Source organism: Bos javanicus, chromosome 15 (genome assembly GCF_032452875.1).
Source record: "Bos javanicus breed banteng chromosome 15, ARS-OSU_banteng_1.0, whole genome shotgun sequence".
Taxonomy (NCBI): Eukaryota; Metazoa; Chordata; class Mammalia; order Artiodactyla; family Bovidae; genus Bos; species Bos javanicus.
In genome coordinates, this window is record NC_083882.1 from 10,154,745 (window position 1) to 10,171,168 (window position 16,424).

Genomic DNA, 16,424 nt, shown 5'->3' on the forward strand with positions numbered 1-16,424 from the left:
GGGTTGAGAAATTCTTTATTACTGGAGCTTTTCAAGTATAAGACAGAAGACAATTTTGTTGGGATAACAGAAACAGGGCTCAAAAATTGTTTATACTTCCAGATAAACTATACAATCTTTCCACATTTAAGATTCAATAATTCAACATCAACCTCTGTACATTCTTTTTTTTTTTTTTTGTACATTCTTTTAAGTTATAAGAATCTGAAGCAAAACTTTGATACTGCTCCTTTAAAAAGAGAAAGACAGAGAGACAAAACGTGGATTAAATTCATGATACTTTTCAGATTTGAGGGACAAATACATTTTAATTTAAAATGAATCCAAAGATTACTTTAGATTAATATTAGTATGAAACAAGAAATGCATTGTGATTTATTAAATTTATCTACTTAAATGGGTTAATGTGCCCCCATTTTCTCTCTCTCTTTATGATTTAAATGTGGAAAAGAATCATTGAGATTTTATTTTCCTCTGACGAACACAAGACTACTATGGTAAGCACTACACTTGATTTATTATCAATTTCAGGCCCACTTCCATCTCTATTTGAGAAAGAAACCATGATGATGCCGACTACTGAAGTGGAGTTCCTACAGAGCCATGATCACTGTTGGCACTTAAGGGGAAGTGTAGTTGGACCAAAGGATGAAGAATGAGTGGTCGGGGCTATGACTGTTTTTTCTTTTTTATTTTTTTTTACAAATCTAATAAATAGCATATGTTTATATTTTAGTTGCTTAGTATTAAAAGAAAGCTTAAATCAATTATTAACAGTTATTACCAATTAATACAGGGAAAATAAAAATGAACATTATTGATGTAAAACAGAAGAGATTTTGTAACAGAAACTGTATAACATCTACAAGAATTGGAACGGTTTATAATGTAAAATGACAAGAAACTAGACAATCAATTTAATAAAAGACATCTGAGTCTTAAAAACTCTGGAACTTGAGTTTGAATCAGTGTCAAAATGTAGTGGTTTATAAATGAACAATGATATATTGATACCGTTTATAAATGCAATATGTAATATCTAATATATTATTTTAAAAAAATCTTCATAAGCTTGGTTGGGAAATTCTATTTTAATATTCTAATCATATACAGAATTAAATTTCTCAGAAATTTCCAAATAGAATAAACCTTGGTAAAGTTGAGTCTAAATAAAACATATTTTCATTTGCAGTTTATTCATAATTTAGTACTTTTTCTGTTTTTCTTCTTTCCTTTTCTTTCCCTCCCTTTCTTCTTCTTACTGGTATCTGTATATACATATTTTCATTTTCATTGTGCAGTTTGTACATTTTAATAGAAGGATATAATCTATGCACATATAAACTGCAAATAATTTACATTAGTTGCATCCATTTGTTGTCTATGTGTAAAATATGAATATATTGTCTTAGCAAGTGGCATATAGAAAAAAAAACAAGGTTTTTTTTTTATTTTAATTGTTTTGTAAATATAAACATGTGTGGCATAAATAAATGCATGCAGATTATCTCTAAAAGACAGGTTCATGGCAGTCCTAAGATGGCAGAGGAATAGGACAGGGAGATCACTTTCTACCCCACAAATTCATCAAAAGAACATTTAAACGCTGAGTAAATTCCACAAAACAACTTCTGAATGCTGGCAGAGGACATCAGGCACCCAGAAAAGCAGCCCATTGTCTTCAAAAGGAGGTAGGAAGAATATAAAAGACAAAAAAAAAACAGACAAAAGAGGGAGGGATGGAGCTCTGTCCCAGGAAGGGAGTCTTAAACAGAGAGACATTTCCAAACACCAGGAAACACTCTCACTGCGGAGTCTGTGGCGAGCCTTGGAAACACAGAGGGCAACATAATAGAGAGGAAAAATAAGTAAATAATTAAATCCCACATATTATGAGCCCAACAGAGAAGGAGGGTAGTTGCCTCACCCGCCACTAGCAAGCAGGGCCTGGGCAGGGAGGCCCGGGCTGCATTGCTTAGAGTAAGGATCGGGCCTGAATGCCCCAAGGATAATCAGAGTGAACTAATTCAGGCTAGCAAAACAGACTGTGGGATAGCCACCAAGTGAAAAGCCCTAAGACACTGCCAGGCCCGTGCACAGAACAAAGGACTAAACAGAACTAGCCGGCTGCAGACCATCCCCCTCTGGTGACAGGCAGCCAGAGCCGGAAGGGGGCAATCGCAGCCCCAGAGATACATTATCTACCTAACTGCAAGCAGGCTTCTTTGTCAACTAAGACTTCTTGGGTTCTGGACAGTCATCATCCACCTGAGAAGGTGCGCCGGTTGTACACCAAGAAAACCGAGTGGCAGGAACGGGAGAGGTGATAAGTTGCAGTGACTGCGTTCGCCAAACACTTCATCACCCGAGCTGCTCGGAGCTGGGAAGGACACAAAGCGCAGGCCGAATGGAGTCTGCGCCTCTGAGGACTACCGAGTGCCTGAACCTGAGAGGCTTAGACCTGGGAGGTGCATGCAGCCCAAGGCCAGCCTCAGACAGTTACTGGTGGAGCAACCTAAAGCCTGAGCAGTATGGGCAGGTAGGGCACACACGCCATGAGTGGGGGCAGGCCCAGTGTGGCTGAGACACTGCGAGCACAAGTCAGTGTTATTTGTTTGCAGCGTCCCTCCCTCCCCACAGCACGACTGAACAACTGTGCCTTAAAAAAAAAAAAAAAAAAAAAGTGTCCATCACCACCTCCCTTGTGTCAGGGCAGAAATCAGACACTGAAGAGACCAGCAAACAGAAGAAGCTAAAACAGAGGGAACTGCCTTGGAAGTGACAGGTGCAATAGATTAAAACCCTGTAGTTAGTACCGACTACATTGGAAGGGGCCTATAGATCTTGAGAAATATAAGCCGGAACAAGGAACTATCCAAAAATGAACTGAACCCACAACAACAGCAGAGAAAGTCCTAGATATTTTTACTATTTTACGATCATTCTTTTCTTTTTTAACTTTTTTAAATTTTTAAGTCCTCTATTACTCCTTTAATTTTCATTTTTATAACCTACTATTTTCAAAAAAAAAGACTAATTTTAAAGCAAACTTCACATATATATATATATATATATATATATATGTTTTCTTATGACTTTTTTTCCCTTCTTTTTCTTTTCTTAAATATTGTATTTTTGAAAATCCAATCTATACTCTAGAATTTTAATATTTGCTTTTTGGTATTTGTCACCAATTTTGTACCTTTAAGAACACAATCTTCAGTAACCATTTTTACTTGGGAGTGAGATTACTGGCTTGATTGCTCTTTCCCCCTTTGGACTCTCCTTTTTCTCCGCCAGGTCGCCTCTGTCTCCTCCCTCCCCTTCTCTTCTCTACCCAACTCTCTAAATCTCTGTGTGTTCCAGACATTGGAGAACATTTAGGGAACTGATTACTGACTGGATCTGTCTCTCTCCTTTTCATGCCCTCCTTTTACCCTCCTGACCACTTCTGTCTCCTTCCTCCCTCTTCTTTTCTCTGTATAACTCCATGAACATCTCTGAGTGGTCCAGACTGTGGAGCGCACATAGGGAAGTGATTACTGGCTAGCTTGCTCTCTCTTCTTTTATTCCACCTCATCTCATTTGGGTCACCTCTAATTCCCTCCTCCCTCTTCTCTTCTCCATGTAACTCTGTGAACCTCTCTGGGTGTCCCTTACTGTGGAGAAACTTTTCATCTTTAACCTAGATGTTTTATCAATGGTGCTATATATAAGGAGAAGTCTTGAGACTACTTTAAAAATAAGACTGAAAACCAGAAGCAGGAGACTTAAATCCAAATCCTAAGAACATCAGAGAACTCTTGACTCCAGGGAACATTAATCAATAGGAGCTCATCAAACGCCTCCATACCTACACTGAAACCAAGCACCACACAAGGGCCAACAAGTTCCAGAGCAAGACATACCACACAAATTCACCAGTAACACAGGAACACAGCCATGAGCTTCAACATACATACTGCCCAAAGTTACTCCAAAACCACTGACATCTCATAACTCATTACTAGACACTTCACTGCACTCCAGAGAGAAGAAATCCAGCTCCACCCACCAAACACCGACACAAGCTTCCTAATCAAGAAACCTTGACAAGCCACATATACAACCCCACCCACAGTGAGGAAACTCCATAATAAAGAGAACTCCACAAACTGCCAGAATACAGAAAGGCCACCCCAAACTCAGCAATATAAATAAGATGAAGAGACAGAGGAATACCCAGCAGATAAAGGAACAGGATAAATGCCCACCAAACCAAAGAGGAAGAGATAGGGAATCTCCCTAAGGATTCCGAATAATGATAGTGAAAATGATCCAAAATCTTGAAATAAAAATGGAATCACAGATAAATAGCCTGGGGACAAAGATTGAGAAAATGCAAGAAAGGTTTAACAAGGACCTAGAAGAAATAAAAAAGAGTTAAAATAATGAATAATGCAATAAATGAGATCCAAAATGCTCTGGAGGCAACAAATAGTAGAATAACAGAGGCAGAAGATAGGATTAGTGAAGTAGAAGACAGAATGGTAGAAATAAATGAATCAGAGAGGAAAAAAGAAAAACTAATTAAAAGAAATGAGAACAATCTCAGAGACCTCCAGGACAGTGTTAAATGCTCCAACATTCGAATCATAGGAGTCCCAGAAGAAGAAGACAAAAAGAAAGACCATGAGAAAATACTAGAGGAGATAATAGTTGAAAACTTCCCTAAAATGGGGAAGGAAATAATCACTCAAGTCCAAGAAACCCAGAGAGTCCCAAACAGGATAAACCCAAGGTGAAACACCCCAAGACACATATTAATCAAATTAACAAAGGTCAAACACAAAGAGTAAATATTAAAAGCAGCAAGGGCAAAACAACAAATAACACACAAGGGGATTCCCATAAGGCTAACAGCTGATCTTTCAATAGAAACTCTTCAAGCCAGGAGGGAATGGCAAGACATACTTAACGTGATGAAAGAAAATAACCTACAGCCCAGATTATTGTACCCAGCAAGGATCTCATTCAGATATCAAGGAGAAATCAAAAGTTTTACAGACAAGCAAAAGCTGAGAGAATTCAGCACCACCAAACCAGCTCTCCAACAAATGCTTAAGGAGATTTGCTAGACAGGAAACATAGAAAGGGTGTATAAACTCGAACCCCAAACAATAAAGTAAATGGCAATGGGATCATACTTATCAATAATTACCTTAAACATAAATGGGTTGAAAAGCCCCAACCAAAAGACAAAGACTGGCTGAATGGATACAAAAACAAGACCCCTATATATGTTGTCTACAAGAGACCCACCTCAAAACAAGGGACACATACAGACTGAAAGTGAAGGGCTGGAAAAATATATTCCATGCAAACAGAGACCAAAAGAAAGCAGGAGTGGCAATACTCATATCAGATAAAATAGACTTTAAAACAAAGGCAGTGAAGAGACAAAGAAGGACACTACATAATAATGATCAAAGGATCAATCCAAGAAGAAGATATAACAATTATAAATATATATGCACCCAACATAACAGCACCGCAATATGTAAGACAAATGCTAACAAGTATGAAAGGAGAAATTAACAATAACTCAATAATGTGGCAAACTTTAATACCCCACTCACACCTATGGATAGATCAAGTAAAGAGAAAATTAACAAAGAAACACAAACTTTAAATGATACAAGAGACCAGTTAAACCTAATTGATATCTATAGGACATTTCACCCCAAAACAATGAATTTCACCTTTTACTCAAGCACACACAGAACCTTCTCCAGGATAGATCACATTCTGGGCCATAAATCTAGCCTTGGTAAATTCAAAAAAACTGAAATCATTCTAAGCATCTTTTCTGACCACAATGCAGTAAGATTAGATCTCAATTAAAGGAGAAAAACTATTAAAAATCCCAATATATGTAGGCTGAACAATACGCTGCTGAATAACCAACAAATCACAGAAGAAATCAAAAAAGAAATCAAAATATGCATAGAAATGAATGAAAATGAAAACACAACAACTCAAAACCTATGGGACACTGTAAAAGCAGTCCTAAGGGGAAAGTTCATAGCAGTACAGGCATACATCAAGAAACAAGAAAAAAGTCAAATAAATAACCTAACTCTACACCTAAAGCAACTAGAAAAGGAAGAAATGAAGAACCCCAGGGGTAGTAGAAGGAAAGAAATCTTAAAAATTAGGGCAGAAATAAATGCAAAAGAAACAAAGGAGACCATAGGAAAAATCAACAAAGCCAAAAGCTGATTCTTTGAAACGATAAATAAAATTGGCAAACCATTAGCCAGACTCATCAAGAAACAAAGGGAGAAAAATCAAATCAATAAAATCAGAAATGAAAATGGAGAGATCACAACAGACAACATAAAAATACAAAGGATCATAAGAGACTACAGCAATTATATGCCAATAAAATGGACAACGTGGAAGAAATGGACAAATTCTTAGAAAAGTACACCTTTCCAAAACTGAACCAGGAAGAAATTGAAAATCTTCACAGATCCATCACAAGCACGGAAATTTAAACTGTAATCAGAAATCTTCCAGCAAACAAAAGCCCAGGTCCAGACGGCTTCACAGCTGAATTCTACCAAAAATTTACAGAAGAGTTAACACCTATCCTACTCAAACTCTTCCAGAAAATTGCAGAGGAAGGTAAATTTCCAAACTCATTCTATGAGGCCACCATCACCCTTATACCAAAACCTGATAAAGATGCCACACACACACAAAAAATAAAACTACAGGCCAATATCACTGATGAACATAGATGCAAAAATCCTTAACAAAATTCTAGCAATCAGAATCCAACAACACATTAAAAAGATCATACACCATGACCAAGTGGGCTTTATCCCAGGGATGCAAGGATTCTTCAATATCCGCAAATCAATTAATGTAATACAACACATCAACAAATTGAAAAATAAAAACCATATGATTATCTCAATAGATGCAGAGAAAGCCTTTGACAAAATTCAACATCCATTTATGATAAAAACTCTCCAGAAAGCAGGAATAGAAGGAATATACCTCAACAGAATAAAAGCTATATATGAAAAACCCACAGCAAACATTATCCTCAATGGTGAAAGACTGAAAGCATTTCCCCTAAAGTCAGGAACAAGACAAGGGTGTGCCCTTTCACCACTACTATTGAACATAGTTTCGGAAGTTTGGGCCACAGCAATCAGAGCAGAAGAAGAAATAAAATGAATCCAAATTGGAAAAGAAGAAGTAAAACTCTCACTGTTTGCAGATGACATGATCCTTTACATAGAAAACCCTAAAGACTCCACCAGAAAATTACTAGAGCTAAACAATGAATATAGTAGAGTTTCAGGATATAAAATCAACACACAGAAATCTCTTGCATTCCTATACACTAATAATGAGAAAATAGAAAGAGGAATTAAGGAAACAATCCCATTCACCATTGCAACGAAAAGAATAAAATACTTAGGAATATATCTACCTAAAGAAACTAAAGACCTATATATGCTGCTGCTGCTGCTGCTAAGTTGCTTCAGTCGTGTCTGACTCTGTGTGACCACATAGATGCAGACCATCAGGCTCCCCCATCCCTGGGATTCTCCAGGGAAGAACACTGGAGTGGGTTGCCATTTCCTTCTTCAATGCATGAAAGTTAAAAGTGAAAGTGAAGTCCCTCAGTCGTGTCTGACTCTTAGCGACCCCATGGACTGCAGCCTTCCAGGCTCCTCCATCCATGGGATTTTCCAGGCAAGAGCACTGGAGTGGGGTGCCATTGCCTTTGCCAAAAGACCTATATATAGAAAACTATAAAACACTGGTGAAAGAAATCAAAGAGGACACTAATAGATGGAAAAATATACCATGTTCATGGATCAGAAGAATCAATATAGTGAAAATGAGCATACTACCTAAAGCAATCTATAGATTCAATCCAATCCCTATCAAGCTACCAACAGTATTTTTCACAGAGCTAGAACAAATAATTTCACAATTTGTATGGAAATACAAAAAAAAACCCAAATAGCCAAAGCAATCTTGAGAAAGAAGAATGGAACTGGAGGAATCAACCTGCCTGACTTCAGGCTCTACTACAAAGCCACAGTCATCAAGACAGTATGGTACTGGAACAACAACAGAAATATAGATCAATGGAACAAAATAGAAAGCCTAGAGATAAACCCACGCACCTATGAACACCTTATCTTTGACAAAGGAGGCAAGAATAAACAATGGAGAAAAGACAATCTTTTTAACAAGTGGTGCTGGGAAAACTGGTGCACTACTTGTGAAAGAATGAAACTGGAACACTTTCTAACACCATACACAAAAATAAATTCAAAATGGATTAAAGATCTAAACATAAGACCAGAAACTATAAAACTCTTAGAGGAGAACATAGGCAAAACACCCTCCAACATAAATCACAGTAGGATGTTGTATGTCCCACCGCCCAGAATATTGGAAATAAAAGCAAAAATAAACAAATTGGATCTAATTAAAAGTAAAAGCTTCTACACAACAAAGGAAACTATAAGCAAGGTGAAAAGACAGCCTCAAAATGGGAGAAAATAATAGCAAATGAAGCAACTGACAAGCAAATAATCTCAAAAATATACAAGCAACTCCTGCAGCTCAATTCCAGAAAAATAAACAACCCAATCAAAAAATGGGCCAAAGAACTAAATAGACATTTCTCCAAAGAAGACACACAGATTGTTAACAAAAACCTGAAAAGATGCTCAACATCACTCATTATCAGAGAAATGCAAATCAAAACCACTATGAGGTACCATTTCCCACTAGTCAGAATGGCTGCAATCCAAAAGTCTACAAGCAATAAATGCTGGAGAGGGTGTGGAGAAAAGGGAACCCTCTTAAACTGTTGGTGGGAATGCAAACTAGTACAGCCACTATGGAGAACAGTGTGGAGATTCCTTATAAAACTGGAAATAGAACTGTCATATGACCCAGCAATCCCACTGCTGGGCATACACACCAAGGAAACCAGAATTCAAAGAGACACGTTTACCCCAATGTTTATCACAGCACTGTTTATAATAGCCAGGACATGGAAGCAACCTAGATGTCCATCAGCAGATGAATGGATAAGAAAGCAGTGGTACATACACACAATGGAGTATTACACAGCCATTAAAAAGAATACATTTGCGTCAGTTCTAATGAGGTGGTTGAAACTGGAGCCGATTATACAGAGTGAAGTAAGCCAGAAAGAAAAACACCAATATAGTATACTAACACATATATATGGAATTTAGAAAGGTGGTAATGACAGCCCTGTATGTGAGACAGTAAAAGAGACACAGATGTATAGAACAGTCTTTTGGACTCTGTGGGAGAGGGAGTGGGGGATGATTTGGGAGAATGGCATGGAAACATGTATAATATCATATAAGAAACAAATTGCCAGTCCAGGTTCGATGCACAATACAGGAAGTTTGGGGCTGTTGCACTGGGATGACCCAGAGGGATGGTATGGGGAGGGAGGTGGGAGGGGGGTTCAGGATTGGGAACATGTGTACACCCGTGCCAGATTCATGTTGATGTATGGCAAAACCAATACAATATTGTAAAGTAATTAGCCTCTAATTAAAATAAATAAATTTTAAAAATAAATAAATATGTAAAAAACAAATAAATAAATAAAAATAAAAGACAGGTTCAGGTTCAGCTCAGTTCAGTTACTCAGACGTGGCTCCCTGTCCATCACTGAACTCCCAGAGCTTGTGCAAACTCTTGTCAATCAAATCATCATACCATCCCACCAATTCACCCTCTGATGTTCCCTTCTCCTCCTGCCTTCAACCTTTCCCAGCATCAGGGTCTTTTCCAATGAGTCGGTTCTCATCAGGTGGCCAAAGCATTGGAGTTTCAGCTTCAGCATCAGTCCTTCCAATTAATATTCAGGACTGATTTCCTTTAGGATGGACTGGTTGGATCTCCTGGCAGTCCAAGGGACTCTCAAGAGTCCTCTCTTGCACCACAGTTCAAAAGTATCAATTTTTTGGTGCTCAGCCTTTTTATGGTTCAACTCTCACATCCATAAATGACTACTAAAAAAAACTATAGCTTTGACTAGACAGATCTTTTCTGGCAAAGTAATGTCTCTGTTTTTTAATATGCTGTCTAGTTTGGCCATAGGTTTTCTTCCAAAGAGCAAGTGTCTTTTAATTTCATGGCTGCAGTCACCATCTGTAGTGATTTTGGACCCCAGGAAAATAAAGTCTGTACTGTTTTCATTGTTTCCCCATCTACTTGCCTCTGAAGTGATGGGATGGAATCCCATGATCTTAATTTTTTGAATGCTGGTTTACTGAGCATGGCCCCACCCATCAGAACAACATCCAGTTTCCCCCTCAGTCAGTCTATCCCATCAGGAAGCTTCCATAAGACTCTTATCCTTATCAATAAGAGGACAGACAGAAGGAAAACCACAATCACAGAAAACCAAACTGATCACAAGGACCACAACCTCATCTAATTCAATGAACTATGAGCCATGCCACGTAGGGCCATGCAAGACAGATGGCTCATAGTGGACAGTTCTGGAAAAACATGATCTACTGGAGAAAGGAATGGCAAACTACTTCAGTATTTTTGTCTTGAGAACCCCATAAACAATATGAAAAGGCAAAAAAAAAAAATATGGCAGGTCTCTAATGATAAAAAATAATTTTGTACACCTTTGTTACTTCAAATATACTGATGCAGTATTTTAGATGATTTTCTCCTGTTATTCATATCTTCCATTAAAAAATAAAATTTTCACTTATAAACCAAAATTGAGAGAAAAAATGATAACAGAAAGGTGACACGTGTTACATTTGTGTGTTGTACGGCAACAAACAGAATGAAGACATATTATTTCCCAGAATTTTAAAATGGTTTATGAATTATTTACATGTACAAAAGGATTCCTCTAAATAAAATTAATATAAAATGCCATAAAATTTGGATATTATTATAGATACTTATTTTTATTTCATTTTAAAATACATAAAATATACTCCAATCTAAACTATGCTTCTGGGACACAAAATAATAAAAGGTTTGTGACTATAAAACATAATAAGACAGTAAAAAAAAAAAGGCATAACTTTTAATAACTGTGTTTCCCACAGGGAAGAATAAACTGTAAAGATGTACTTATTTAAATGCATGTGACACTTATATCACTCTTGAGACACAAAAAAGAATTTAGGTAACTGTAATATTATGCATAAGCCTAATCTATCTTTCCAATTTTTAAACAAAAAACAGTTCTATGTATTCCTTAGTAAACTGAGGAGTATAACTTCAGAGATAAATTGATTTTTTTCTGTCTATAATCTGTGTCTTTGAGGTAGTATAAACAAATTTAATTATTTCCTCAGATTATTTCTCCATTGAGAATTAAATAAAGTGGAAATATATCCTTTTTTCAAGCATCAATTTTATTTGTATTGGAATATAGTTGATTTACAATGCTGCATTAGTTTCAGGTGTACAGCACAGTGAATCAATTACACATAAACATATATCCACTTTCTTAATAATATTTTCCCATATAGATCATTGCAGAGTATTGAGTTTCCTGTGCTGTATATAGCAGGTTCTTATTAGATATCTATTTATATATAATATTATGTGTGTGTCAATCTAAATTTCCCATTTGATCCCCTATTTCCGTTAGTAACCAAAAGTTTGCTTTCTCCATCATGACTCTAGTTCTGTTTTATAAATAAGTTCATTCATACCCTTTATTTTTAGATTCCACAGATAAACAATATCATCTGGTATTTGTCTTTCTGTATCTTACTTCACTCAGTATGGCAACCTCTAGGTCTATCTATGTTGCTGCAAATATTATTTTGTTTTTTTCTAAAGCTGAATTAAATTTATTTGAAAATGTATAATGATCTAAAAATGAGTTAAAACATCAACAAATATTTGCTTGCATTCTAGAATTATACTGACATTCAGTTTAATAACCATATCCCTGAACAATTAGTTTATTTCTCTTTTTTTAACCAATTGAATTTTATTTACCCAAATTTCAAACTAACTGAATTACTCCTCTGGCTGCTAAAACCTTTAATTTATTTTTAAATCATATAGATTTCAGGACAAGTGAAACAATCAATCCCAGAATATTTTATTTCTTCCTGTGTGGCATTATCCACTTGATAGCCTAAGAAATTGATATTTACAGAAATTATTTATTCTGATATTTATTTTATTTCTTCCTGTGTGGCATTATCCACTTGATAGCCTAAGAAACTGATATTTACACAAATTATTAATTCATCAGGTGAAGAGTTAGAATTATCTGAGTCCCTTATATTTACTTATACTTTTATATTGTCTTTATGTCAAAAGTGTTAAGGGAAACACTGTAATATTTCTGAACAAAGTGTCTCCTGATATTAGCCTGGCCCTGGTAGTAAAGACTTTTCTGATTTGTACCACTTTAATAAACACAAGTGAAATTATATATATTCCTCTCAAACGTACCTCTTCTATTATATAAGGTTAAGTGCAAGTAATAGTAATGAAATCTTTAAAATATAACTTTAATAATCACTGCCATCTATTTGTTGGCAAATCATGTATTTTTTAAACTTATTATTTATGATTTTCATCTGTATAGCTTATTCCAGGTGAGGAATTCAATTGTTAAGAGACAGGGGCAATTCATAATTGATAATTGTGTTCATATTCCTCAACCAACTCTTGTTTCTTTGGTGAAATAACACACAACACACACAGTGTGTGTGTGTGTGTGTGTGTGTGTGTGTGTGTGTGTGTGTGTTTGCATATATACTCAAAATTCAAAAGTTTTAATGAATATTTCTCTTCACTTTTATAGAGTTACAAGCCAAGCCTGTACTCTGTTTTTTAATATTTGTATTAAAATAGCACATTGTAGGCACTTAATAACTACTTAGCAAGTGAATTATTAATAGAAATTATATTTTATTTCAAGTTAATAAAATTAATGATCTGTAATTATATAAAATTATAAACACTTGGTGATCAAATGTAGAGATAGAAAACTGTTGTGAACTAGCTTTGACATAGAGGATTTTTGGGGAGAATATTATATTATCAAGAATAACTGTGGCAAAACAAAACTGAGGACAGTAATACAATTGGGCCTCAGGACAACTCACTTAAAAATCTATATATATCAACAAGTTTCTCTGAGCTGTCATCTTGAATGATTCTAAATGAACCAAAAGTTCTTGACTTAACTGCTAGGAAGAATGAAACTGTTTATTTACTGAGATACAGAGCCTGCAGGAATAGATATTTAGATGAGAGGCAGTGGTAAGAAATCAAGCATTGCATTAGGTTGTGCTGAGTTTATAATCATCATCGCTCACACAGATTAGTGCAGTAGCCTACAAAGTGGTCTCCTTGTTTACACCCTTTTCTCATACCCTTTCCCTCCACAATATATTTTTACAATGAAGTTGGTGAGATCTTACTGAAACCTAAGTCAGATCATAGCACCTTTCTACTCAAAATCCTGCAATAGCTCTCTATTTACTCAAGAGTAAAATCCAATATTTACTGCAGTCCACAGACCCTTTATGATCTGGCTCTCTACTACCAAGATGCTTGCTCCTTGAAAGAAAAGCTATGATCAACCTAGACAGCATATTAAAAAGCAGAGACATTACTTTGCCAATAAAGGTCTGTCTAGTCAAAGCTATAGGTTTTCCAGTAGTCAGAAAAAAGAAAGCTGGACTCTAAAGAAAGCTGAGCACCGAAGAATTGATGCTTTTGAACTGTGCTGTTGGAAAAGACTCTTGAGAGTCCCTTGGACTGCAGTGAGATTCAACCAGTCAATCCTAAAGGAAATCAGTCCTGAATATTCATTGGAAGGATTGATGCTGAAACTCCAATACTTTGGCCACCTAATGCGAAGAAGTGATTCATTTGAAAAGATGAGGAGAAGGGGATAACAGAGGATGAGATGGTTGGATGGCAGCACTGACTCAATGGACATGAGTTTGAGTAAACCCTGGGAGTTGGTGATGGACAGGGAAGCCTGGCCTGCTGCAGTCCATGGAGTTGCAAAGATTCAGACACGACTGAGCAACCTAACTGACTGACTGATTCTATTACCTCTCAGAACTCATCTCAGTGCTCTTCCACAAAATACTCAATTCCTGCTTCATTATCTTCCTTAATTTTCCTTGAACAAGCAAATTCCTAACTTAGGGACTCTGGATGGATCTCTGCCAGGAAGGACTTTCCTCCAGATATATTCATAGGTAACTCGTCACCTAGTTTATCACTGTGTTCACTGTCAGCTGCTGAAGATTGAGGTCTACCCTATTCAAGAGATCACCTCAGCTGGTCTTGTCTTGTGTGTGATCAGTCAGTCAGTCAGATCTTTGGCAGCCCATGTACTGTAGCCTGCCAGGCTCCTTGGTCCACTGAATTTTCCAGGCAAAAATACTGAAGTGGGTTGCCATTTCTTTTCTTTTTTTTTTCTTTTTTAATTTTATTTTATTTTTTAACTTTACAATATTGTATTGGTTTTGCCATATATCAAAATGAATCCGCCACAGGTTTACATGTGTTCCCCATCCTGAACCCTCCTCCCTCTTCCCTCCCCATACCATCCCTTTGGGTCAGGGATCAAACCTGAGTTTCTTGTGCCTCCTGCCTTGGTGGGAGGATTCTTTACCAGGGTGCCATCTGGGAAGCCCCTTGTACTTACCGTCAACCTTGTTCCTATTGCCATAACTTCTAAAACCCTTAATCATTCTCTACTTTTTATTTTTTCCTTAGCTTTTATAATTTAGTATATAATAATGCTGTTGCTGCTGCTAAGTCACTTCAGTCGTGTCAGACTCTGTGCGACACCATAGACGGCAGCCCACCAGGCTCCCCCATCCTTGGGATTCCCCACCAGGCTACCCCTTCCCTGGGATTCTCCACCAGGCTCCCCCATCCCTGGGATTCTCCAGGCAAAAACACTGAAGTGGGTTGCCATTTCCTTCTTCAATGCATGAAAGTGAAAGTGAAGTCGCTCAGACATGTCCGACTCTTCACGACCCCATGGACTGCAGCCTACCAGGCTCCTCCATCCATGGGATTTTCCAGTCAAGAGTACTGGAGTGGGGTGCCACTGCCTTCTCCGAGTATATCGTACTATACTAGTTATTAAACTATTTGTTATTTAATGCTTTAATCTTTTATTAGAAAAATCTGTAAGACACTATCTACTAGCACATAATCCCTGAGGAGATCCCTTTTCTGTTGACTGTTGTATTTCAAATGTCTACAGCAATACAAGTCATTTAATAAATATTTGACAAATAAATTAACAAATCATTTGACACTTCTATTAGTGAAGGTTAAAATCAACTGCTGCTGCTGCTAAGTCACTTCAGTCGTGTCCAACTCTGTACGACCCCACAGACGGCAGCCCACCAGGCTCCCCCATCCCGGGGATTCTCCAGGCAAAAACATTGGAGTGGGTTGCTATTTCCTTCTCCAATGCATGAAAGTGAAAAGTGAAAGTGAAGTTGCTCAGTCGTGTCAGACTCTTAGTGACTCCATGGACTGCAGCCTACCAGGCTCCTCCACCCATGGGATTTTCCAGGCAAGAGTACTGGAGTGGGGTGCCATTGCCTTCTCCTAAAATCAACTAATGAATGTTAAATTAACAAATGTCTATAACAATATAGCTGTTTATATTTCACATTAATAAAAGTAGTTCAGTGGGATAATCTGATGACTCAAAAAGTATCAATATTCAAGCTCCTTCTATTTTTCTGTACTGTTATTCTCCACACATGGCTTATACTTAAAGCTTTTGCACTTGTAATCTAGGAAAAGAACAGAAAAAAGGACAAAAGGAGGGCACAGACATTATATTTCAGTCACTATCTAGAAATTGTACATAGCAATGTACTTTGTAATTTATTGCCCAAAACTTAATCACCTTATCACATTCAACTGTAAAAGACAATTGGATAGTGTGTTCTTATTCCGGGAAGTTATGCGCCCAGTCAAAGATCTGATGTTCTATCACTGGAGACCTAGAGGTTGTCATAATGAGTGAAGTAAGTCAGGGAATGACAAATAGCATATGATATCACTTACATATGAAATTTAAAAAAATAGTACAAATGAACTTACTTATGAAACAAAAATAGAGTTACAGACGTTCAGGGATAAATTGGGAGATTGGGATTGACATATACACATTATCATATATAAAAAAGATAATTCAAGTTCCTCTATTGCATGGCACAGAGAAGTCTACTCAATACTCTAATGAGCTATATGGGAAAAGAGTCTAAAAAGCATGGCTAATTCAAGATCTATAAGTGATTTACTTTCCTATACACCAGCAACTAACATAACATCAGAACTCACATATACTTCAATAAAAC

At 36.8% G+C, this 16,424-nt stretch overlaps 1 protein-coding gene across 1 annotated transcript in view; it reads right to left on the reverse strand.

Annotated features, from left to right (window-relative positions):
- CNTN5 (contactin 5) overlaps positions 1–16,424 on the reverse strand; it is a 1,653,888-nt gene that overhangs the window by 1,406,065 nt on the left and 231,399 nt on the right. The window lies entirely within an intron of this gene.